The following is a 27095-nucleotide window of genomic DNA, read 5'->3' as shown; positions in this document are numbered from 1 at the left end:
TACAGGCTCAATTACTTAGTATGTAGATCAGGCAAGGTTCTCCCTTGTCTCCCTCCTGCGTTTCTCCAGCCTTTCAACGCTCATTAGCACCTCCAACAGAAGGCTGAGGAAATGAAACTCCAATTTATCAATGTCAACTGTTGAACCAGCAAATTGCATCAATCCCGCCCCCACATGGAAGTGTTTGGACAATTCTGAATCAACAAGATGTTGGCAGCTGTGTTCCTATGGTTCAGTAATTGCATTGTTTCCTACTGTGCTCTACGGGTTGTGAAATGAATTTATTAAATAACCAACACAAAGGAAATGTGGTGTGGGCTAGTGGAAACAGCTCTGGGCTGGTGTTGGGATTCTGTCTTAATAGTCTCCCACTTTGACCACCAGCCTTGACAATAGTTTTTCTGGTCCTCAGGCTCCTAAAATCACTTAAGAAGGTAATTCTACCCTGGGTAGTAGAGAAATCTAGGGTACCTAAAATATCCTGTGCTTTTCACTCCACATACAGATTTAACATTGATCATATTCTCTCTATATAGGAACCTAGTATGCTGACTTTCAGCCCACATTATGTATGGCCTTTGTGTATAAGATCCATGACACTAAATGGTACACCATGCTTGATGAATCTGTTAAGCCCAACTGGCCACTTCACACTGGAAGACAATGATTAGGAAAGGAAATTGAGCCCAGGCACATGAAGCGTATAATGGTGGAATTTAAACACCCAATTCTATGGTCTTTGGCAAGTTTGCCAATTGGTATTTTGCCAGTTGTCTTAGGTTATTAAAACTTGTTGGTCGTTTGTAAATCTAGGCCGATAACTGGCTGTGTGACGGACTGAGAAAGGTTTTCAAATGAAGATGGAAAACTTATCTGGTATGCTATTCCAGCTACAAAGGAAGAAAAACAGATAAGCTTAATAAAATCAGCCCTTTTCAGTAACTCTTAAGCCAGCCTCTAAATCTTAGAAGGCAGGCAGGGTTTGAGAGTACAGAGAATGTCTGCAGAGGGTCACCCTGCCGAGGAGCAGGTGGAAAGCCTCCCTACCTCTCTGGTTTTAGCTGGGCCCTAGATAGTGCAAAGTCTTTTGGGTTGTTGGAGTATTCTCCCTGGACAAAAAGGCTAAGGGGAGGACACGTTCTCTTCAACTGGGAGTTTGACCCTGACTCGGGGTCCAAATTTTGGCCTCAACAGTCTTCCTATTCTTTCTTAAAAAGCAAATAATAGGGGCGCCTGGGAGACTCAGTCGGTTAAGTGTCCGACTTCAGCTCAGGTCATGATCTCGCAGTCCATGAGTTCGAGCCCCGCATCGGGCTCTGGGCTGATGGCTCGGAGCCTGGAGCCTGCTTCCCATTCTGTGTCTCCCTCTCTCTCTGCCCCTCCCCCGTTCATGCTCTGTCTCTCTCTGTCTCAAAAATAAATAAAAATGGTTAAAAAAATTTTTTTAATAAAAAAAAGCAAATAATAATTAATAATTATGCTTTCTCTCAAACTAAGAAGCAGAATTTCATTTCTTCCCAATCTCCCTACCCAATTATTTTATAAACAGGGCTCAATTAAGATCCACCATCATTTACTGAGATCTACACACAGCCCAGTGGTTCTGGCCAGGTGGTAGATCATTTGCAGGCAGATTATTTACCGTAGGCTGATCATCTCCACAAGGGGGATAAGGACTGTTAAGGTTTAGGATAATGTATGTAAAGCACATGGCCCAGTGATGAATGCCCTAGACAAGTCTATCACAGCCAGACTAGATACTGTATTTACCATTCTCTGATTTAAACCTCATAAAAACCCTGTGAGGTAGGAATTATGGTCATTATCTTACAGACAGAGAAGTTAAGTGGCTACTCAAGGACATGAAGTTAGAAAGGAAAAGATTTAGGAACTAAACTCAGGTCTGGCTTTACTCCAAATCCCACCTGCTTTCTGCAACAAGATGTTGGTGTGAATCTCTAGGATATTTTGTTCTTCCTGGAGTGACTGGGCAGCAATGTCCTATAAGGCATGATTCCAGATAAATTAACTTCCTGTTTTGTCTGTTCTCCCTCTTTCCCAAAAAAAAAGTGGAATGGAATATGTATATAGAGGCTTATTCCTGGAGTTTTACACTCTCGGATGCTGGCTACATACAAATTTACTCTTTTTTTCTAATTACTCTTTCCAAACTGCAGGTCGAAGCCTGAAGAGCAGTGCAGTAGAGGTCGAGTTTTGAAAAGTCACCCCTGATGCCACACTGAGAGCTGGGGATGAACACTCCTGGCCTAGCTACAATGTGCTGTGGTCTAAGACAGGAGGCCAAAGTTCCAGCTCACTTCTGCCTCAGGACTGGGGGCCGAGAAACCTGTATTCTCAATTCACATCTGCTGGAGCAAGTCATTTCCTCATCTGGGACAAGTTTCCCCATCTGGAAAATGGTGGGTTTGGGCTGGCCGATATATTTCTTAAAGTCATGTTTCCTGAGGTATAACTTATAGACAATAAAATTCATCCCTCTGAAAGATACAGTTTGATGAGTTAGACAAAGGTCTACAGTTTTATAACTATAGCCACAATTAAGACACAGAAGATTTCCACCACCCCCCAGAATTTCCTCATGCCCCTTTGTAGTCAAGCCCATTCCTAAACCCGGGGCATTTCTGACCTGATTTCTGTCCCTATAGTTTTGTCATTTCCTGTCTGGCACATACATGACAAAGAATGTAGCCTTCCATGGCTGTCTTTCACTTAGCCTGACACTTTTTTAACATTCATCCATGTCGTTGAATTCATCAAATCAATAGCTTGCTCCTCTCATGGCATCCCTTTCATGGACAGGACATTTTGTTTATCCACTCAACAGCTGACACACAGTTGGGTTGTTTCTAGTTTTTTGCTAACATGAATAAAACTTGCAAACATCTGTGTCCAGGCCTTTGTGTGGACATACTTTCCTTTTCTCTCACATAAATACTCAGGAGCGTGACAGCTGTGCTATTTGTTAAGTGTATGTGTTTATCTTTCTTATAAAGTGTCACACTGTTTTCCAAAGTGGCTGTACCATGTTGCATTCCCACCAGCCATGTGTGGACTGGTTGGTTTTTAACAGATAGCTCTAGATAATGACTGAGATTTCTATCTATGTCCCATTAATATGTGGACTCTTCTTCTCATGAAATGCATCTCAGTGCTCCCCCACAGCACCAAGGACAGATGCCAAGTATGTATGTGAACTCAGTGTTGAGAGCCCTTCCAGCTTCAGTAGTCTGTCATTCTGTTGCCTTCCCTAGACATCTTATTCTGCAATGGTGGGCACCAAGTAGCAGCTTTAGGCTGAAACCAGGTTGAGACAGACTGCAAAACTACTACTGACTAGCTATATAAGCATATCTCACAGGCTTGGCTTCCTCTTCTGCAAACTGGGAGCAATGATTACCTTCCTCTCAGGTTGTTGGAAGCTTAATGGTGTACGTGCTTCGCATACAGTAAGTGCTGAGTAAACAGCAGTTTTCAGCTTCTACAGTTACAGACTGGTATGGCGGATAAGGAAGTGGTAGGTGATAAACTTGAACCCCTTCCCAAGGTTCCCGGCAACCACTAGAATGTGAAAATGGAGGCCCCTGTGTTCCATCACAAGGCTCAAGGTCACTCTTACCTGTTAGGATGGTTTATTCACTCCTCTATTCATTTATAATATATGCATGTGTGTGTGATATTACATAGAGAGATGAACAAAAATGACACAGCCCCTCTCTTGCTGAGCTTACAGTCTAATATGCTCCTCTTAAGTGATGTGTAGAAAGACACAAGGCAGAAAGTTTGCCGTGGGCAAGAAGAAAGGCAGAGGGCCAGCATTCTAGATCACAGCAAAGTAGCTTAAAGTAGGAGCACTTAGGGGACTTCACCTCTGATTTTCATCTTGTTCGGGGAAATAAATTGTGAGTCTAGAGTTTTCCTGAGTGCTAGCTGATGTGTGTGTATGTAAGAGGGAGAAGGGAGAGAGGAGAGGGGAGAGGGGAGAGGCAAAAAAGGAGGATGAACAATCTACCAATGGGCATCTGAGCTCTGAATAATGCACTGACACGTTTCATTTTAAGCACTGTTTGTGTTCCATCCCACACCCCCCAACCCCCCTCGAGCTAATTACCTCGCCATTTTGAGCACCCAGCTGTTGCTGTCTGAAACCTGACCTTCACTGTGAAGAAGCTCACAGCTGCAGTGAGCTGCCTACCTAATAATTCAGGGGTTCTTATCGGCTTCATACCTCTCCTTTCCTCAACCAGCATGGTGAAACAGGCTGGTTTCCCTAGTTCCTTCTCCCCAAACCATCTGTCTCTCTGCCAAAATGAGAGGAGGAGGGCCAGAAGCAAGGGGATTATACGGGAGCCAGTCAGAATGCAGGATCTCAGGCTGCGTTAAGACCTACTGGATCAGGGTTTGTGTTTTAACAGGAGACCCAGAAAATTTGTAGGCACATTAAAATTTTACAGGTGCCAGAATGGGGCATAAATCCCAAAGAGTTTTCATCCATTCAATTTGAGAACCTGACCTAAGAATACGAGAGGGCCAAGCTGATCAGGCAGGACAGAGTGATATTGGAAAAGCAGTGTGGTGTGAAGGAAACAGCCAGCCCCCACGGAGCCTCCCTTCCTGATATCCGTGCCCTTGTGTACTCCCTTTGAACAGAGTCAGGTCTGTGTGGCAAACTGCATGTGTAAGAGTGACATTACGCAACTTTGGAAGTGAGGTCATAAAAGGCATTTAACATTTTCCTGCCTTGGTCCTTTGGATCACTCACTCTGGGGGAAGCTAGTCACCATGGTGTGGGCACCTGGAAGAACTTGTGGAGAGGCCCACGTGGAAATGAACTGAGGCTTCCCCCGCCCCCCCCCCCCCCCCCCCCCCCCGCCATGTCAGCACCAACTGGCCAACCAAGTGAGTGAGCCAGCCTGTAAGTGGAACCTCCAGCCCCAGTCAAGGTTGCAGATGACTGTACAACCAATGTCAAATCTGCACTTTCATGAGAGGCCCTAAGCCAGAAGACCCCAGCCAAGCCAATCCTACATGCCTGGCCCCAAGGAGCTGTGTGAGATCATCCATGTCCGATGCTGCTTTAAGCCACTAAGTTTGGGGATAATTGGTTACTCAGGCATACATAATTACTGCAAGGATAGAGAGTGGGGTCTGACACTGGGCTCCCCCAACTGGCAGTGGATTTCCTCGGTCACCTCACCCTCTCGGTGTCTCTGATGCCTCATCTGTAAAAGGAACAGCTACAGATTATCTGATCTCTGACACCTTTGAGTATAAAGTTGACACTACGATTTTATATATCACTAAGACAAAGCGTCACCAAATTCATACCCGGTCGATTCTAAAATGCATACTAATTTTAGAGATGTAGAACTGTGGGGAAACATGCATCTTAAAAAGGACGAAATACAGTGTTATACTTGCTCTGCCCACCACGTGGACACGTTAGAAGGATGGATGGTGTAACAGATGAGAAGGCGCCCAGAGGGAACTCACGGACAGCATCCCGAAGCACCACGGCTTGAGAAAGGGAAATGACATTATGGTTCCAGACCAGCTAATTAAACTGGCTTCATCACCTCACTTGCCTCAGGCTCCTATCACAATTTATGCTCAAAATGACTGTTACAAAGCCCAACTGGGAGGAAAAAACCATCAAGGAAAACCATTTATGGCAGTGCTCCCTAAACTTGCTTGAGCGTTAAGAAATCACCTGGTATATTTGTTAAATATACACCCAGGCCCCTTGCTACAGACTTTGATTCAGCAAATCTGGAGCAGGCATTGGATCTATATTTTAACAAGGGCCCCAGGCCGTTCTCAGGAACACACAGGTTTTAAAACATTGAAACACAGTAATACCCATCCACTTACTGGTATTTTTCCTTGTATTGAATCATAATAGAAAACTACAAACCTGGACTGCCTTAGCTATGTCCCCAAATAAAAAAACAAACAAACAAACAAAAAAAACACAATGCCTTCAACCCAGTATAAGATTTTACTGAAGGTCAATGTAAAAAAGCTGTCTCATCAAGGAGAGTTTGCCATTGGCTGGGAAGCTTATGGAAGCTATGGAAAATACTATTCTTCAATATTTACAGTATGAAAATCAGCATAATAAATATACTAAAGACTGTATCTCCTGACAGGCTGACCTGTTTCCTTTTTTATCAGTCAATGCAAGTTGCTAGGCAACCATTTTTCCCTTTTTTGCTTAGACTGCCAGGAATCTTTCACCTAAAATTCATGCCCCAAAACAATAACAATATTAACAATAGTTACATACCTTGATCAAAAAAATTAAACAAACAGAAAAAAAAAAACCAAAACGGAACTTCTTGTGACGTTTGGCTTTGTCCTGTATTGTAATGGTCATCATGTTACACTCAGGTCTTTTTTTGAGAACTTCCAGTCCTTTTGGAAGGTAGGATTTTATTTTATTTTATTTTTAAAGTTTATTTATTTAAGGGGGGCGGGGGAGTGGGCAGAGAGAGAGGGGGAAGATCCCAACCAGGTTATATGCTGTCAGCACAGAGCCTAACACGGGGCTGGAACCCATGAACCGTGAGATCATAACCTGAGTTGAAATCAAGAGTTGGATGCTTAACCGAATGAGCCACTCAGGTGCCCCGGAAGGGAACAAATTTTAAAATCAATACTGTCAGTTTTGTTTTTTTTTTCTGTTTCTCATCACATTTAGACTAAGCAACCACAACTCAATATCCAGCAACACTTCAAGTTGCGAGGGTTTTCTCCTCTCATGCCAGTCTCTTGGCCAGCTTTTAAAACACCGCAGGAATGCTAACTGTATCCTGGCAAGGAGACTCTGTTCAAGCCAAATATTTAAGAGAATAAACAGAAAATAATTTTAGAGCATCTCTAAAAAAGTCTTGTCTTTCTCTGGTGGATAACAGAATATTCTGACAATCTGACCCAACTAGGGAAGCATATAAAGCCATTAAGATCCTTCCCTACAAAAACGAAATGAAACAAAACCCCCCCCAAAACCAAAATGAAAACAAAGAAAACCCTGCACTTCATTTTTAAACATCTTACTTGTGTGCCTTCAGTTTTGCAACAGAAATTCATCCTTGACCTGAACTTCCAAATATCCCACAAACAATAATTAAGTCGCTCGAACCCTGCTGTGTAAAGGGCATTTTCTGACAGATGGGAAACCAAGCCAGAGCACAGGAAAAATTTGCACTCTTCCCCAGCCTCATGCAGTAAGGAGATTAGAGGCAAGCATTTCCATAACCATCCCTGGAAACTGGGGTGCACATAGAATCTCAAAAGGGCATGCCTGCATCATCAGCACTTTAGAGTACTGTTAGACATTATTGTCCCAGTGAAGATGTCCAGTCTCCAAGAATCGTTTCCTACCTTGCTGACTGCCCAGGCTGACTTCCCCGTTTTCTGCTGAAAGGTCTTTTTCTCTGTGAAGTCTTTCAGACTGCCATCCTCCTCCCACCGGGGCTAATCCCACGGTCATCCGTCTTCCCGTGACACCCACAACACAACACCACAATCGGCTGTCTCCTCTGTTGGTCTCTGCTGCTGGATCCAGCTGCTTGAGGTCAATGATCCCAGTTAATTCACCTTTGAATCGCAGGACCAATCAGATTACCCGGTACACAGTAGGTGCTTGGGCAATCTGTGTGAATGAAAGAATCTAGTTCAGGGACTCTGGGGTAACCTCAGATTCTCTCATTCATGCAAATAAAGGCATGAGGCCTAAAGAAGTGAGGTGATTTTTCCCAAAGTCACACCAGAAAAGGAAAGAGGACACACAAAAACCCAAAATCTTTCCTTGCCAACCTGTTGTTTTCCATTATGCCTCCTTCAGGTACATGCCCTTCCCTCTGTGTGACCCTGGTCTCCTGTCACCACAGCTCAGGCCTTCTGGCTTAGCCTCCCCCTCCCCCACCATTTCTCAGCCCAGAATGAGGTTCCCAGGGACGCCTTCCAGCCTGGGGCAGGCTCCTTGCTTATCTGCTTCTGAATCTCCCAGAATCACGTTCATTTCTTTTGGAAAGTGTAGCCCAACTTGCAGTTTTCCTTTCAAATGTGAAATTATTTTATGAAGGCCTATCTTTCTCACTACAATAACAGGGCATGTCTTTGTTGTTGTTGTTCACTGCTCGGTCGCTAGGGGCTAGCACAGGATGCCTCACTAAAATATTTGTTGAATGAATAAATCATTTTGGAACTCTCTGAAAATAGGCAGTGGGTCTGTGGTGCAAATATTCTGTCTCATGAACAGCAGACATACAATAAAAGGGTCAGATCATTCTGGCACAATATTAAAAAATATCTCTATTTTTACACTCAGATAATTCACTTTATAAATAAGAAGTAGCCAGTCCTTAAACACAGATGTCCCTGTTTCAGATTCTGGGAAAAGCTGGCAGCCTTTCTCTCAGTAGGCTAATGAGGGTACATGCTAGATATTTTATCATGGGAGTAAGACAAATGGGGACCACCAATATGATGCTCCCAGAATTTCTTTCCCAGGACAAATTGAGATGTCTGTTGAATTATGTAAACCATTGTTTTCTATCACAGGTAGAGATACCTGACAGGATTATTCTTATTTGATATACCCATGATCTTCAAAAAATTTCTTTTTAAAAAAAAATTTTTTAACGTTTATTTTTGTGAGAGAGAGAAAAAGATGAGTGGGAAGAGGCAGAGAGAGAGGCAGACACAGAATCCGAAGCAGGCTCCAGGCTCTGAGCTGTCAGCACAGAGCCCAACGCAGGGCTTGAGCTCACAAGCTGTGAGATTGAGATCTGAGCAGAAGTCAGACGCTCAACTGACTGAGCCACCCAGGCGCCCCTAAAAAATTTCTTGAAAGTATACAACCAATATTTGCAAATTTTATTCCACTTAACCCAGAGAAAGTGCCAGGTCACATCTCTGAATCTCAAGCCACTTATGGACTCCAGAAAAGAAATGATAGCAATTGGATGTAATTTCTTAGTACATTTCAACAGTCTGTTGGTTTCTAAAAGTTTTAGACACCAAAAATTGTTTCTAGTCCTAACTCTGGAATTAAACTAAAGAGCTAAATGGATCACTTTTATTATTGTTTCTGGCTATTTTTCACCTGTTTAACTATAAAGAAAAACTCTGCCAATTTATAGATATACTACCCTTGATCCTATAACTCATAGTGAGAAAACTGCCCTCCTTTGGGAGAGCAAGAAGAAAGTGTTGAAAAAGCCCTCTCCCTCGACAAAAAGCTTTTGATTACAGAACGTCACTATTTTGGGAATGTTCTTAGCACATCCCGGTGAAGTACCATCATATCCTCTCCTCCTTGGAGCTTGGAAAAATGTCATACCACTCCTAAGTTGGGGTGTCTCAGAGGTGTTGGAGTGAGGCAACACTGAGGTCAGAAACTATGGTTATATACTCTGATTTGTCTTTGAGCAGATGTAATTGAGTTGTAAATCGAGGCCTAATTATAAACATAGTGCAACACCTCTCTAGCCCTCCACTTCTTTTAATATTAAATAGGGGCATTATTTGAAGGTCTCCTTTATTGCTAGCATTCTGTGACTTTAACTTTGACTCTACTGAACTCCAGAGATAATCTCAGAACTTTTCTCTGGAAAAGTGGGGAAACGACCAGATGCCTCAAGGTGGCTGATTCTATCTGTTCTACCTCTGCTATAGATACCCAACACTGCCCCACATCTACCCCCAGCCAGTGCTTCACAATGGATCTCTAATAATTGTGAAGGTAATCTGGATGCTTGTTATGGGCTGAATTGTATTCCCCCCAATTCGCTGTTTTGAAGTTCTAACCCCCAGTATCTCCGAATGGGACTATATTTAAAGATGGGGACTTTAAAGAAATGATTAAGTTAAAATGACACCATTGGGGTAGGTCCTAATCCAATTTGTCTTGTGTCCTTATAAGAAGAGGAAATGGGTGGGGCACCTGGGTGGCTCAGTCACTTGGGTGTCCAACTCTTAGTTTCTGCTCAAGTCATGATCTCAAGGTTGGTGAGTTCAAGCCCTACCCATATCGGGCTCTGAACTAACAGTGCCTCCCGTGTGCCCTCTCTCTCAAAAATAAATAAATAAACAGTTAAAAAAAAAAAGAGGAAGAAATTGGACAAAGAGACATTAGGAACTCATGTACAGAGAGGAAAGGCCATGTGAGGATACAGTGAGAAGAAAGGCATCTGCAAGACAGGGAGAGAGGTCTCAGGAGAAACTAAACCTGCTGACACCTTGATCTCGGATTCCCAGCCTCCAATACTGTGAGGAAATAAATCTGTTGTTGAAGCCACCCAGTCTGTGATATTTCATTAGAGCACCCCTAGTCAACTAATACAGTGCTGATTGATTCACTGCTTTAGATAACAACTTGGATCACAGATGTGTCTACATCTCTCCTTTGTCTAATGGGAAGACTTGAGTTCTAAAGCAGGAAAGTGACTTTTCCAAGGTCACATACTTGCGTGGTACCAGAAGAGACTTTAGATCAAAGCTCATGGGGGAAATAGGAACACTCAACACCCACCCCCAACCCCCAGACTTTTTCTCTTTAAAAAAATGCAGATCACAGGGGTGTCTGGGTGGCTGAGCATTCAACTTTGGCTCAGGTCATGTCTCGTGGCTCACAAGTTCGGGCCCTGTATCAGGGCTCTGTGCTGACAGCTCAGAGCCTGGAGCCTGCTTCAGATTCTATGTCTCCCCCTCTCTCTGCCTCTCCCCCACTTGGACACTGTCTCCTTCTCTCTCAAAAATAAAATAAAACATTAAAAAAAATTTTAAAAATGCAGATCAGGGGAGCCTGGATGGCTCAGTCGGTTGAACGTCCGACATCAGCTGAGGTCATGATCTCGCCATTCCCGAGTTTGAGCCCTGCGTTGGGCTCTGTGCAGACAGCTCAGAGCCTACAGCCTGTTTCAAATTCTATGTCTTCCTCTCACTCTCTCTCTCTCTCTCTCTGCCCCTCCTCGACTCACGCTCTCTCTCAAAAACAAATAAAAAAACAAACAAAACAAAAAAAATGCAGATCATACAACAAACATTGACACTTGGCAGAGACATCCAGATGGTATACATCACAGAAGTTATACCCAGTATTTAGTCACGATGTCTGAAGAACTAATTTTATTTGTTTCTTTTGTTTGTTCTTTTTTTGAGGATCAGAGTCCTATTTAGGAGCTTACTAAAAATTTACCTTTCCATATGCTAGATGTTGTCTGTGTGATTTACCTCCTCAGTCATCGTACACGGATCACCAAGAAGCTGTAAGAATATACAGGTGCAGACTCAAGGTCCAGCTCTATCACCACCATTGTGGAAAAGCACTGTACATCACAGGATAGAGCCCCAGGCTCCTCTGTGGCACCTGGACAGTGCCCAGGGACAGTGACCTCCCAGGAGTATCCACGTTGGATGAAGAAGTGATTTTTTGTTAGGATTAGAATATTTCACCGAAGAACTAACAACACGTTTTTAAAATACGCTCTGCTTGTGCCAGAACTCTGTCAGCACCTACTGAGCGGAGTGTGGGACTGGGACTTCTTCCTTCATTTTAGAAGGCCAACAAGTGTCCCCCAGAGTGCTCTCCATAGCTATCAATTCTCCTCTGTGCTCCTTCCTTTCCCAAAGGAGCCTCCTGAGATCTGTATACATGGGGAGACACTTAAACAGAAACATGCCTAATTTTGAGACTAATACCAGGCAGTAGACTCAACATTTGCATTGGAACCTCTCTTCTCTGTTCTTGGTCCCACGTGATGCCTGAACAGAACAGCCCTGGTCTGACGTGGGCTCCATGCCAAACACAAAATGGGGCTTGCAGGGGGCATCGAGCTGCAGATCTGACAACAGTTTTTCATTCCAAGGCATGCTCCCCTATCATGGAAGACGTTAAGATGAGGCCCTACAAGAGAACTAAACCAAATTAAATCTTCACGATCAGAACTGAAATAAGGGGAAAGTGTTCTAGTTCAGTGGTTCCCAAACAGTACTCCTTGGACAAGCTCAGGCTGTCTGCATCTGAATCATCTCAAAGGGGTTTTTGGAAATGGAAATTCCAAAACCCCGTCCTTAGACTGTTCCATTTCATGGGCCTGTGTGGGGCCTTCGATCGTGGGTTTTTAAATGATCCCCCGGTATTATATCATTTGGAAAACACTCAAAACTGCTGTAGATTTTCTCAGAGTTGAAAGAAAACAACAGAGAAATAGCTGGTGTCCATAAATCACAGTTTGTATCATTGAGTCAGTAACATCAACGACGTGAAGCATAGGCCCGGAGCTCTTTGGGGTTCGTATCCTTTCATTTCTATATTACTTTGTGTGTTATTACATAACACAACACCCAGAACTTAAAACAAGCATTTCTTATCTTTCAGTTTCTGTAAGGTGGGAGTTCAGGCATGGTGGGGCTGGGTATTTCTAATGCAGGGTCTTTGGTGAGGCAGCTGTTAAGTAATTAACTGAAGGCTTGACTGGGGTTAAATAATCCATTTCCAAATTCTTGACCAGAGGCCTCAGTTTCTTACCACATGGGCCTCTCCATAGGACATCCTAAATGTCCTCATAACAGGGCAGCTAACTTCCCTTGGTGCGAGTGATCCAGTAGAGAGAGCAAGGAGGAAGCCATGGTGCCTTTTATATCTAGTCTCTAAAGACACACATTGTCATCTTTACTTTTTTCTACTTGTTAGAAATGGGTCACTAAGGCCAGCCCACATCCAAGGAGAATAGGCTCCATCTTCTGAAGGGAATGTCAAAGATTCTGTGGGCATATTTTCAACTACCATGATTTCCAGTGTCTGTCAATGTCTGTCATATTCTGAGAATGGAATGGAAACTAGAAACACAAAAGCGTCTACGGTCTTGACCTCATGAAATATGGGAGCAGGAATGAAAGAAAGAAGCAATAATAGAACCAAAAATATATGATTCCCCTTTTATGAAGTCAAGCTAGTGAACGCGCAGTTAAGTTAGGGACAGAGGCAGGGAAGTGTACTAAATTAGAAGTCAAAAAGGCTTGGGTTCTTGGGCGATAAAAAAAGCGTTGGGTTTGAAATTCTGCTTTCCCAGTTTGAGCTAGTTACACCATTTAGTCACTGAGCTACTACTACCCTCTCTCTTTACAAAATGAACAGGACTTACTTCTTCATGGTGGTAAAGGAGTGGACTTGGGGGCAGGGATGTTGTGAAGTCAAAGACAGAACCCATGCAGTACTGGGCAAATAGCTAATGGCTTTACATACTAATAACTATGATTGTCACCATGTTTGTTGTAAGTGAGGGTATACGTATCAGAGGGTAATGAGGTCAGCATGCCAGGTCGCTTAATTCCTTTTGCATATATCCTCTCTGGATTTGTGTACTTTCCCTCCAGGGGCAAAGCAACCCTTGGGTGCTAAGGAAATCCTTTCAAAAGGGACACTCCTCTTCCTGCTCCAAACTGTGTTTTCTTTCTGGTGTCGGGTCTTACCTGCGGCATTCCTAGGAATTATGTCTGGGTAGGCCCTGTAAAATGTACCTAAACTGACCAAAGCCACCTGACCAGGTAACTTCTCTCAAGGACTAATAATTGCTCCCCTGAAGTTTTAAATTTTTTTTTTTCCAACATTTTTTATTTATTTTTGGGACAGAGAGAGACAGAGCATGAACGGGGGAGGGGCAGAGAGAGAGGGAGACACAGAATCGGAAACAGGCTCCAGGCTCCGAGCCATCAGCCCAGAGCCCGACGCGGGGCTCGAACTCACGGACCGCGAGATCGTGACCTGGCTGAAGTCGGACGCTTAACCGACTGCGCCACCCAGGCGCCCCATCCCCTGAAGTTTTAAATGCCCATTTATATTGGCAGGGGTGAGAGAAAGGAACTGCACATAAATATGGACGTTTCTGGAAATATTTTGTGCTTGCAGGTATGTCTCCACATGAATATTTAAGTATTATTTGCATATAGACATATGCGGACATGGAAACAAAATAGTGAGAGAGAATACTACCGTCATCAGAATGGGAACTTCCTCAGAGCTCCAGAGAAAAGAATTTGACTCAGAGTACAGCTGCTCAACATAATGTCAATCTGGGGCACCTCGGTGGCTCAGTTGGTTGAGCGTCCAACTTTGGCTCAGGTCATGATCTCATGGTTCACGAGTTCAAGCCCCACGTCAGGCTCTCCTGTCAGCACGAACCTGCTTCAGATCCTCTGTCATGCCCCCCTCTCTCTGCACCACCCCACTCGTGCTCTCTCTCTCTCTCAAAAATAAATAAACATTTGGGGCACCTGGGTGGCTCAGTCAGTTAAGTGGCAGACTTCAGCTCAAGTCATGATCTCACGGTTCACGAGTTCAAGCCCTGAGTCAGGCCTTGTGCTGACAGCTCAGAGCCTGGAGCCTGCTTCAGATTCTGTGCCTCCCTCTCTCTCTCTGTCCCTCCCCCGCTCAAGCTCTGTCTCTCTCTGTCTCAAAAATAAATAAACATTAAAAAAAATTAAAAATAAATGAATAAAAATTTAAAAAAAGAGAGAGAGAATGTCAATCTATGCAGAAAACAACTTATAACCACCTCAGAGTATGAAAGTGTCTAAGAAATCTCATTCCCAATTCTTTTTCAAATCCCTTTTTCATCCTCTCCTTCTCCCCAGTGTTTTTGGACTCTTTGAAGAGATCCAAGAAATTCCGCAATTTTGGGAAAATGCACTGTGGCGAGACATGTAATATTAAACCACCCTATGACAGTGACGGGGAAAAAAAATAAAAAATGAAAAAATACCCATGTAGAGATAAGAAAAGAGCTTGAAAAACCAGTACTCAAAACTTTTCCAGGCTTAAGGGGTGGAGGACATACCTAAATCAAGAATAAAAAAAAAAAAAAAAGTATCTTCAGCCAGTAAGTCAAAAACCCAAAGGACCATTACTAGAATAAGTCTAAATGCCCCCTGCAGACATAAAAGATGATCATGAGAGGGAACACAAAGCTCGAGGTGTTCAAGTTTTAGAAAGCCACCTGTCGTGTTCCCCTTTTTGCAGAGAATAAAGGAAGAATGACTGAAATTAGAAACACTTGTACTCATTCCACATTTTGAAAGCCAACTATGGGGGCCAGAGTTTTGTTCAAAATGAAAAAGAAAATCAAATCTCCTTTAATTCCACCACCATAACTCTGTGTTCGAAGGTACAGCAAGGACTTTCCTTTTCCTTTTTTTCCCTTTTTTTCTTTTCTTTCCTTCCCTTTCCTCCCCCCCACCACCACACCAGGCTCCCTGTGGACGGAGTCATGGTATCTAGGACGATTTATCAGGAGATATTCCAATTTAAATTATGACTTAATCCCACAAAACCCAGAAGACCAAGAGTCTGTTCTCATTTTGTCTGAAACACATGAGCAAGGTTTTGTGCTAGGCAGTGTCTTGTGTGTCTTGCGGTAGAAGGTAACAGGCAAGACTTCCTGGGATGACCACACAAGAAAAACCTGCTGAAACGTGACACTTGTATGGGCCTCTGAAGCTCCCTTGTTCGGTAGAACAGGCAGATAAATCAGGGGCTTCACTTAAACCATTGCTGAACAGATGAAAGCCCAGAAGATGAAATTTCCATTGGTTGGGACAATCTCTTAGAAACTTTTCCCATCTTGGAATTGCTTTATACAAATACTTCCCTGTACCGCTGGCTGCTCCCAAGTTGTTCCTCTAAATTATCGCCAAAGCTGATAGACAGGATGCGGGTTGTAGCAAATATTTTACAGAAGTCATAATCGGCAAATCATGTGTAAAATGAAAAACAAAACAAAACAAAAAACACCAAAGTTTTAGATCAGAAAAGACCTGGGAATGAATTCACAAATTCTGTCATATAGTAGCTGATTGACTTAGATAACTAATACCTCTGGACCTTAGTTTCCTGCATCTGTTTTAATTAATTAGTTTTTAAAAAGCCCAACAGATTATTGTGAAGACGAACTAAGCAGCTCTGTGAAAAGCACTTTGAATGAAGTATGGGAGCAACAGCAGTGAATGAGACCAGTCTCTGATCTCTAATCATCCCTGGGACTAGCTGGAAAAACAACATATACATGCAAAAAGACAGGGCAGGGGCGGTAATCAAAACCCAATGTGGCCCCCAATGACCTCACTTTCTGTTAGTCACATCTTCGAGCGGTCATCTTCCACAATGTACCACGGTTGGTCAATGGGCCCAACAGAAGTGATGGGTTTTACTTCCAGGATTAGGTTACAAAAGGCACTGCAGCTGCCATCTTTGTTTGTCTTTCTGATCACTCACTTTGGATAAGCCAGCTGCCATGTCATTGAGCAGTCCTATGGAGAGGACTGAGTAGAGAAGGTCTGGGGTCTCTTGCCAAGAGCCCCATGAGTGAGCCTAGAAGTGGATCCTCCACCCCAGTCAAAACTTCAGATGGCTGCAGTTCTGACTGACAGCCAGACTACAACCTCAGGAAAAATCCTGAACCACAACCACCCACCTAAGCCACTTACGGATTCTTGACCTTCAGAAACTGTGGGAGACAATATATGTTTATTGTTTTACATTGTACAGTAATCTGTTACACGGCACTAAATAACCAATATATTCGGCCACACTAAGAGCTGCAAGGTTTGGTAGAAGAAATCCCTGAAACCTGGGAGTTCTTAGTCACACAAGTAGGTTTTGAAGGGAGGATGAGTTTGTGAAGGGTGGGGGACTCCATACTGCAGACATGAATAATGCAGACACAGGGGCAGGGAAGTGTCAGCCAAGGGTTTTCTTCTGACTCGGGCAATGGAGTAAGGGTCCTTGAGGAAGGGGGTGACTAGGCAGTAACCAGGATTGGGAGATTTGACTGGTGGGCACGGACAACATAAACCCAGAAATTCACACAGGAGCCTTTTGTAATGATCCAGAGGAGGAAATAAAAAGCAGAACCAGAGAGCAGCTGAGGTAGGAATGGAGAACAAGAGGGATGTCGTGAACACGGTTCAGCATGTCAACCCTGGCCTCTCACAGCCGCCTGCCAGAGACCAAGGTTTCTGAACACTCACTCGTCCATTTAATCTGTGTGCATATTTAGTCACGTGCCTGAGGACAAAGCTACCACGGGACACATACTTCAGTCAAGGCGCCACCATTCATGTATATAACATGCTGTTCTGGTATACAATACATTGCCTACGAAATTAATGCCATAAATATTGTAGACATTACAGACACAGAATTAGAGTAAATGGGTAAGATCTGTTTTCCCTTAAATCACCTCAACCTCAAGAACTGACTCCAAATGACACTGTTATCTTTAATAAAATAAAGTCAAATACTAATAAAAGAGGACCCACTGTTGGAGTGATCCACAGGCCTTCCAAAAACAATCCTTCACAACAGTGGCAGGTCTGAGGAGGAAAGCACGGAGAAATGATATTGGTTTTATCAATCTTGTCCGGTCATCCTATGTAACAGGAGAAAAATCATCAAAATGCCAAAGGAGATTCAAAGCACATTTAGATTGTGGGATATCTGGGATCTCAGGGAAGTGGATGCCATCCAATTACTCAGAGGCTTTCGAAGCTGCCGCCAACATTGGGTACATTTAGGGCCATTCTAGTCAAATGGACAAAAGGGCCCTACTCTATGGCAGACGGTCCTCAATTAACAGTCTTAAGGGACTGGAGGAAAGGAAGCCACATGCCACTGGGGTGAAAAAAGCACATCCAGATGCACAAGGCTAGTGCCCACCTGGTTTAGTGCAACTCCGACAGAGGATCAGTGGGCTCACACTCATTTCATTGCTAGGGAAACTGAGGCTGCTCTGGCCCAGGTCACACAGGCTGGAGAGTAGATCAGGACTAGCATCCTGGTTTCTTGAACTCCAAGCCCAGCAGTCTTTCTGTTTCACGTGATCCCACAGTGGAAAGGAGGAAGATAAAGAAACAGTCTTCCAAAGAGTCTCCGATGAATGCACTGTGCTCAGAGATTTACTGATCCCATGCAGAAACAAAACCTGAGCCCTTTAACTCAGCAAATGTCAAGCATCTTCTACACACCCAGCAGTCTGCACAGTCCTGTGAGATAAGGATTGGTATGTGAGCTGAGGGAAGCAAGGATTAGGGCAGTCTAGCAGAGACAGAAAGTGGTCACAGCCGACTAACCAAAGGCTGACTATTGGGGGGAAGGGGAAGCAGACCTAATGGAACAGGTGACATTCAAAAGCCAATTAGTGTCCTGATAGGGAGGCAGTGGCAAAGGCCATTCACAGAGCCTGGAAGACTGGCTCTGTGGTGGCCTGAGAGGGAGATTCCCAGGAGACCAGGTGCAAAGGGAGGCTCAAGCCAAGTTGAAGAGGTTTGGGATTCCAAAAGAAATTTGAACCTTACCTTACAGACGGTGGGGAAACATGTATGCTTTTACTAAGGGAGTAACATGATTCAACCCTGGCCAAAAAAGTGGCTCAACCAGCCACTTCTGGAGCTTGCCAGAGGCTTGCCCACCACTAAGTCAGCCCTTTTGGTGGAACTACAAAAGACAAACACCGAAAGCAAGCTCCTTCCTGTCTGAAAGCAAGCTCTTTCCTGTCTCCAGTATGTTGTAGCAGAACGCTGATCAGGCTTCCCATGAGCCAAGGTGCTAAGAACCCAGCTTTAGTAACCCGTGCTTCTCCTCCACCTGCTATGATGACCCAGGACTGTCACCACAGCTCAGGGGCCAGCTCTGCAACCGCATACCATGCTGGCACTACAGAGATGCACCCTTCTTGGTTCAAAAGCAATCGAGGTAGGGACATTTGCTCATGAAAATTGGACTAGTTAAATTCACAGAAATCTAAACATATCTCTGTTTGGGTGACACTAAAATCTGTCAGAGGAAGTGTGTACATCATGCACATATAAACCAGAGCTGGTGAGGGAAGAAAGTGCTCTGGACACTGAAACAGAACACCTGTATTCCCATCCCGGCTCTGCCACTTAGCAGCTATTTTGCTTTCCTGAGCATTGGTTCCCCCATCAGTAAAAGAGAAGTAAATATCACCCCCCTTGTCCACTGGTCAAGAAGACTATGGGAGAGAGGTGCCTACACAGTCCCCAGCCCAGGCTTGCCAGCAGCCACGGATGGCACCCTTCCAAGCATATCCTGGAACTTGCCTGCCATGTGTAGACTGAGTCCAAACCACCGGACTTGGGCCAGAGCACCTTGCTCTCCTGACTCCTTTCAAACTGTGCTCACTTCATTACTGATTATGGCTCTTCTGGGCCAGAGCTGGATATCCACTCAATCCTGTTCCTTCTATGTCTGCCTCCCTTGGCCAGAACCCTACACCAAAACCACCTGAATGGCTTCCTCCCCACCCAGCCAGGCCTTCTCGCTTACCTCATTCCTGCCTCTGTGGTAATCTGGCCTGGATACACAATGCCCATGAATGTTCAAGTTTATTTTTATTTTACTTTCAGCCTTTCAGGAGGGAATGAGTTTAGACAGTTCGTCTCCCTGCAGCACTCCATACCTTCCCCTCTCCTTCCTTTTCACAAACTGACAGATGGGTAAATTAGCAGATGATGCCACATAGCTATCGTGATGCCAAAGCTCTAGATGCAATCCCCAAACACAGGTGAGGGAGGTAAACAACATGGCACCACCCACCTCTGTTTACAAGCAGATCTCTGCCTTCCCCCCACCCCCATCATTTCTCCCCTCTGGCAAATGAAGCCAACAAAACCCACTGAGTGAGATCAGGTGGAGTCCGAGGACACCCCTACTCTGTGCTCCCAATTTCCAACAGGTTGGGAACTCCAGAGGGAGATGAGATGCGTCAAAACCCTTCCCCCCAACAGGACCCCTTCCCCACATTACCTCCCATGGCCAATCCCAGCCTGTTCCTTCACAAGGACACCATTCTTACCCACCACGTTTTGCCTGATAAAGAGAAAGCTGAATAAGCAAAGAGCCTCTCTTTGATCTGTAGGAGAAAGTCCACTTCTAAGCCTCCCCTCTCTCAACCAGGCAGCTGGCAGCCTCTCTCCTTATTTCCTCCAAAGGAATGCCAACAAGACGAAAGCTCTGGCCAGTCAGTTCCCACTTGGAACTTTTACAATTGGTGATTAACAGCCTCTTAAATAAGAATGATCCTCTACTCACTATAGACTTGGCTGCTAAGTAAATCTGATTCAAAATTAAAAGAAACACATGTATTCATTGCCCCATTTTCTTGGGAAGCTCGAAGTTGCAGACTAAGTGATGAAGAAGCATAAAGAATTGTGGCAGAAGGATCATAGGGTGACCAGCACACATTCTTCAAATGACATAATTTACTGAGTAAGGTTTTCTCCTTTTGTATTTAAGAGCCAAGGAAAAAGAAACTGCAACCACTTTCATCAGTTACGAGTCACAGGAAGAACAATGCACCATCCCTAACTCAGGCAAATGGTCTTGGCATCCAAAAAGACTCTCTTGTCCCAGTACGGAGTCACTGGTGATCTTTGTGGTTAGAGCCCATCTTGCATCAATAATCACGACTGCCATTTGCAGCACATTTCCTCTCCATCCCCTGCCTTGGTGGGCATCCACATCTATGCTCCAGTCATAATAAATTTCTACCACAGGACAGGAGGGTGGCAAAGGTAAGGAAATTCTAGGCCTCCTTAGTCCATAATTCATATCTCAGCTGTTAATGTTTCTTCACCCTGCCAGGTTGATAATCTCTGCCATCCACTCCCCCCACCATCCCCGCCCCCCAAGCACTGTGAAGGCCTCACTGGAAGGACGTGTCAAATTTCACTCTGGTCACTCCCTTTGCCCTCCACCAGAGGCTTCAAACAAGTAGTACACAAGAGTCCACATCCGCATTATAGTCTAAAATAATGCCTTTAGCCAAATCATTATAAAGATCTCATTGAATACCCAACCTTCTCAACTGTCTGAATTATATCGTAATCATAGCCATCACCTAATTCTATCAGTTATGTTATAAAACTTATAGCATATCTTAGTATTTCATAAGTCTTTCTCCCATGCACATTTGATATGCATATAACCACTGTAATAGAAGCAATAGTAAAGACATTAAAAAACAGTATTTATTAAGTACTTACTAGATGCCAGGCTTAGAGCACTTCATACATATTATTTCAGTAGATTTTCCTAATAATCCTATGGCGTAGGCTGTTTTGGCATTTTGTTTTGTTATTTTTTTAATGTTTATTTATTTTTGAAAGGGACAGAGTGAGAGTGAATGGGGGAGGGACAGAGAGAGAGGGGGACAGAGAGAGAGGGAGACAGAGAATCCGAAGCAGGCTCCAGGCTCTGAGCTGTCAGCAAATGACACAAACCGCGAGATCATGACCTGAGCTGAAGTCAGACACTCAACCGACTGAGCCACTCGGACACCCTGGTTTTGTTTTATTTTTATATCTAATTACCTGGTACACTTCTCCTTCTTTCTCACCCTCCCCCTGCCATCCCCACCCCCGCCACACCACAACCACATGCTCGGGTCAATGTGTTCACGTGCATAGAGACAGATCCACACCACTGATCCCCCTCCTCATCCACCCACAGTATTACCCCTGATAGAACTCAGAGATTTGGAACCCCAGACAAATCTCTTTTGATTGGAAACACACCAAAAATACCCTGAACAAAGAGGTCACGCAGTTTCATTTAAAACCGGAGAAATAGCCATCATTTGACCAAGCTGCATTCAGGACACTGCTGGAAAGGGATCCCTAAGATAACAAAGCCAGGGACCATCTATCACTTCTGCTCCACATATCATAACCTTTAAGTCTGTGGTCTTCTTGGGACTTAACCATGTTTACTTTTCTATCATACCTGCATCAAGATGTAAGAGTGTGGCACAAGCCCAGACAGGTGTATGCATGGGCACCTTGACTCCTGCAAACATTTTTATTAAATGCCAATGGATTTTTTTCAATGTAAATTTATTTCAGATCCCCCAGATGATCTGGTTTCCAGGTTCCCTGAACCCTTTTATTTGGAGGTAGCAATTACAGCCCAGTTGGAGAAGACTAACCACCACATGGAGACAGACACTCTGGAAATAGCCTGAAAGGAGCCACTCCTGAGTCTTTATAGTCTCAGAGTCACAGAGCTGGAAGATAATCACATAGTTATTTGTCAAAACAAGATCCAGCTGATCGAGTCTCTGAGCACCAACACTACTTTTCCTGAGTAAGTGTTGAAAATAAAGTCATAATCAGGTAAGGTCATAGGTTCTCCATTTAATCACTGAGAGATTAAGAAACATATGATCCGTCAGGAAAAAATCTTTTGGGATCTGCTTAACAAACACGACCTTGCTCCTTCCCTGGAGATAACCAGACAGTAAAAAGAACATGGGCTTTTGAGTAGATTAGAACTAGGTCCAATTCTTGGCTCTGTCACTAACTCTCAGTTAGGGATCTTGGGACTGGTGTCACTCAAAGGCTAACTTTCCTCATTATAAAAATAGGAATAAGATCAACTTGCCTAAAGAGTTGGATTCAACAAGAAAGTATGGGATAGGACAGTTCTTGATTCACAGCAGCTACTTTACCTTCCTTCATTTTTAGGTTACAACAGTGGAACACCCTTCTTCACAAAGCCCCAAAGCCAACGTTCTTGTAGGAAAAACAACTCCCAGTTCAAAACAGCACATCAGGTGCCTATCACAGTTTGCTTTACAAACTCAATAACCTTAGCTGACAATTTCCTTTAACTACAATATCCTAAAGCTGTGTGCAGAGCACCTTCCCCAGAGAACCAGAGATGGAAATGATAATTTGGATGCTATCTGAAAAGTATTAACGGTTGGATTCACTTTACATTGGGATGAATTATTCTAGCCAATAAAGGCAGGTAAAATTGACACAAATGAAAGCCCCATCCACAAAATTCAAATAGAAACTCAGTCTGGGCTTAGCTTCAAAGCCCTGAGCACTCTCAAAAATAAAATATGACCAGCCAAAGTAGATTTACGTCTCCAGCTGTAACATGGACATCAGCGGCAGCTTGTTTACATTTATCGGCCAAGAAATGCTCTTCCATCTGGTCGCATACCCAGCATTACACACATATTTCAAAGCTATTCAAATATTTCCTGTGTGAAAACAGAGAGGTTATTTCATGGAGACGAATTTGGAAGAAGCCGAGTGCCAAATATGCCGTAAAGATCCTGCTTAACCCACAGAAACTGACATTTTCCTTTCAGTCTGCCAGTTACATGCCTACTCCGCTTTTTAATTCATTTGCCCGCCTCTACAAACATTTGCATTGACATTTTGCCAAGGAACTAGCCCACACATCAGTAATGGGGAGGGGAGAAGGGAGTACAACACACGTAGCGTGAACTTCAAACACCAGAGGCATCTTTGAAGACTTCTGGACCAGAGAAGGCCCCACATCAAGCCAGAGAAAATAAGTGGCATATGTACTTTTATACAACACTATTGTATACTTATGCTGTAAGAGGGGGTCCATTCACAGACTACTGACTGACCTACTTCCTCCTCCAAATGGAATAAGTTGGGATTGCATTAGAGACCCAGTCTTTTGCAGACTATAAGTACCCCCTTTGAATTCATACTTCTAACCTGAAGAAAACCTTCTGAAATGGAATAAATCAACCTACAGAAGGTTAATAACACATTAGCATCCAGATGCTATGTGCTATATACATACATCTGTGTTTCTTATAGTCTATGCTGAAAGTAGGTAAATGATTCAGTACTGATTACTAAGTCTTCCTATAGCAAACAAAATCCAAAGCCTGGTCACGTATAGTCAGCAGCAAAAAAACACATCCACCAGGACCACGGCATGGCAAAGCTTCAGCTGTAGAAGGTATTCCCTTCCCCATGAGGCTCTGATTGACCACAGACAAGTAAAGAAATGTATTTGGAGGGTCTCTGAGGGTCTAACAGAGGACTCCAGAACTCCCCATGTTCTGGATCTGCCACATGCATGCTTTTTAATTTTTTGAGTCATCTGTCTACTCAAAGCAGTGCACTTAGCATACTACAGGTTCAGTATCATGGTAAGAGTCTCAATGCTGCAGCCAGAGGGAAGATTTTAAAGCTTATGTCCCAATGTGTCACTCCTCTGTTCAGTCCTAAAAGGCTATCGTTCCATTCAGAGGAAAAGCCGGGGTTGTCCCAATGGTGGAGGGGTGAGAAGTCTCTCTCCCATCCCACTACTTCCCATCCATGCTCACACTTGCTACACTCACCTCCCCGCTATTCCGTGAGCATATTCAAATTCTGCCCTGGGAGGAAGACCCTTCCCCTGATGTTCCTGTAGCTCATCTTTAACCACCTACAAATTTTTGCTTCAACATCTCCTTATTCTACTTAACATTTCAACCTCCTTCCATTCCCTTTACTCTGCTCTGCTTTTCCTTTTAATGACGCTCACTGTACTAAATAAAAACAAAATGATAATGTTATTATCATGCCAATCATATATTGTCTGCTTCCCCCCAATAGAATATCTAAATTCCAAGAGAGCAGGAGTCCTTATCCATTTTGTTCAATGGTGTGTGTCTCAGATGCCTAGAATACTTCTGGGCACACGACAGGGCCTCAAATATTTATTGAATGAGTAACTGAACTGCCAGAGACAGACGTATTCTATCACAGAACAACTCCCAGGGGCTCTACTAAAGCAAAGACTAGGTAGGCCCTAGAGAATACCATGTCCTAGGACATTCGCTCTGTGATGCCATCAGAAAGGACCTGGATGGCATCCCCCCAGCCAGCTGCTGGACAGAAGCTCAAGCAGAGTAACTGAAACATGGATAGACTTGGGCAAGACCTACACTGCCCAAAACACAAGTATGGCATCATTCACTGCATGTTTCCATGCCCACCAAGGCACCTCACTGCATGGACTCTTCAAGTTGAGGTTTCAGGCTCTCAAATCTGGCACCCACCCATGGTATCTCTCACTCATTCCATCACTTATCACACATGTGAGAAGCTGGATATGGCCCTTTGCCCTGCATGTACTCCTCTACATTCCAGAAAAAAAAAAAAGCTGCTTGCTCTCAAGTTCCTACCTGCCCAGCCCCACCCAGGTGCACGTACAGTCTGTAAACTTCTGGCATCAGGCTCAGCCCCATCCACTGCCTAAGTCAGCCCAGACCAAACCTGGCAGTGAATGGGAGCCCCACCCCACCTCCATGTGGCCTGATCACTTGTGCTGGCCTGAATCCACTGAGTCCCATAACCCAAAGGGCATGGAAGAATGGTTCAGAGTGTAACACACTTTCTGTCGGCCACACCAAACCACAGGCCAGTGCCAACTCTGAGCTACTGACCCCCACAGTAATTTAAGACCTGGGTAACCTTCTCCTTGTTTATGATAATTTAAAATATGTCTTATATCCTCTGACTTGCAAGGTGGGAGTGGAAGGGAGGGTTATGGGGTGGTTAAGAGCACAAGATGGCAGTTACACCAAGCTTGCTCTGCCGAGTGTTAGCTGTGTGACCTATCTATGCCTCCTTCCTTTGGTATAAAGTGGTGATTATAAGTATATTTACCAAGTTGGTTTAATATGAAGACAAATGAATTTAAAATGATACAGTTCATGGAACAATGAGTACAGAAAACATCCAAAGATGTTAGTCAAGATACTTTTCCCATAAAAAAATGTGATTATACACACAATGGAATATTATTTCGCTACAAAAAAGGAATGAAGTATTATTACAGCCTACAACATGGTTGAACTTTGAAACCATTACGCTAAGTGAAAGAAGCCAGACACAAAAGGCTGTGTATTACATAATTCTGTTTATATGGAATGTCCAGAATGTCTAGAAGAGGCGAATCCACAGATCCAGAAAGTAGATTGGTGAATGGCAGGGGCTGTTGGGAAGGAGGAATGGAAAGTGACTGCTAATGGGTATGGGCTTTGTTCCCCGTGTGGTGAAAATGTTCTGGAATTAGATCGTGGCGATCGCTGCACAGTTTTGTCAATGTATCAAAACCACGAAATTGCACACTTGAAAAAAAAAAAGTATCATTCCCCTTCTTTCCCCTCCAGAGCCACTTCCAGGACAGTGTCCAAGTCTTATCACTGTATCCCCTAAAGTCTCCAACAAGAAGACAAGCTCAATGTCAAAGAAACTAAGGAACCTACGACAGACTGTGGAGCCAGAATTTTCAAGGAAATATCAACAAAGACTAGAAGAGCCTAGCAGCTGTGAGGAATGATTGGCCAGCTTGGGTAAAGAGTTGTCCCCCCAGGCATTTGGAGCAGTGCCAGCACACGCTCCCTGTCACTGCAGCTGAGGGTCAAAGGCAGGTTCTGCCAACAGGGAAATGATCAAGCAGCAGAACTTGGGACAAAGCAGTTCAGGAGGAGAGAGTGGGGGAGGGGAGCCTGTCTCAGCCTCTCAGTGAGGTGCATAACCAGAGATGGCAATCAGGATGCACAGTGCCGGCTCCAACACGCGGCACTATTTATACAGTCTCTCTTTAATCTGTGTAATGGCCACAAAAATAAATGATCTAGAAAGGAGGCTTGCTTGTAAAAGGAGAGAGAATACCATAGGAAACAAATAGCTCCATATTTCAAAGCCACTGTTTCTTTTTGCCTGAGCTGGCAGTAAAGAATTCTTAAGTATTTTTTAGCACTCAGCGGAACCATCCTCACAACCTGTTCCATATACATCTCCTAAGGTCATTTTCTTAGGAATTATTAAAGAAGGGAAAAAAGAGAAGAAGGATCACTTCAAATAAGAAGAAGAAACAGTCTCTTCATTTTCTGATGGGGAGGAAAAAAGAAGTGTTCTTCCGTGCATTTCCTAGAATCCAAAGGCTGTAAACATAGGAAATTGAAAACAATCGGAACAAAAGAAAATGTCTCAGTCTGGCTGCCATAATCGGGAGATGGATAAAGAAACAGGTGAAGCCCAGTTATCTGGCAAATCCTCAAACTGTGCCTTGGAATTTTCAGAATGAAGTCCTCACCACAGATTGTCTGCTCAGTCATTCCAGGTCACTTTAATCAAGATGCCTCTTATTCTCTGCCTGTGGCACTCTTAACTACATTTCCAAATGACCCTGGGTTTGCCTGTTTCTACATTCATGACCACCCGGA

General features: G+C 43.9%; 1 protein-coding gene and 1 non-coding gene across 2 annotated transcripts in view; both read right to left on the bottom strand.

Moving 5' to 3' along the window:
* MB21D2 (Mab-21 domain containing 2) overlaps positions 1–27095 on the bottom strand; it is a 113400-nt gene that overhangs the window by 32419 nt on the left and 53886 nt on the right. The window lies entirely within an intron of this gene.
* LOC132684465 (small nucleolar RNA SNORA73 family) lies at positions 11235–11439 on the bottom strand. The gene has a single exon (XR_009612676.1). It is a non-coding gene; the product is annotated as a small nucleolar RNA SNORA73 family (small nucleolar RNA).

The sequence above is a fragment of the Panthera onca genome, chromosome C2 (assembly GCF_046562875.1).
Source record: "Panthera onca isolate mPanOnc1 chromosome C2, mPanOnc1 haplotype 2, whole genome shotgun sequence".
Classification (NCBI taxonomy): domain Eukaryota; kingdom Metazoa; phylum Chordata; class Mammalia; order Carnivora; family Felidae; genus Panthera; species Panthera onca.
Note: the sequence above shows the minus strand (reverse complement) of the source record. Positions and strands in the feature narration are given on the sequence as shown.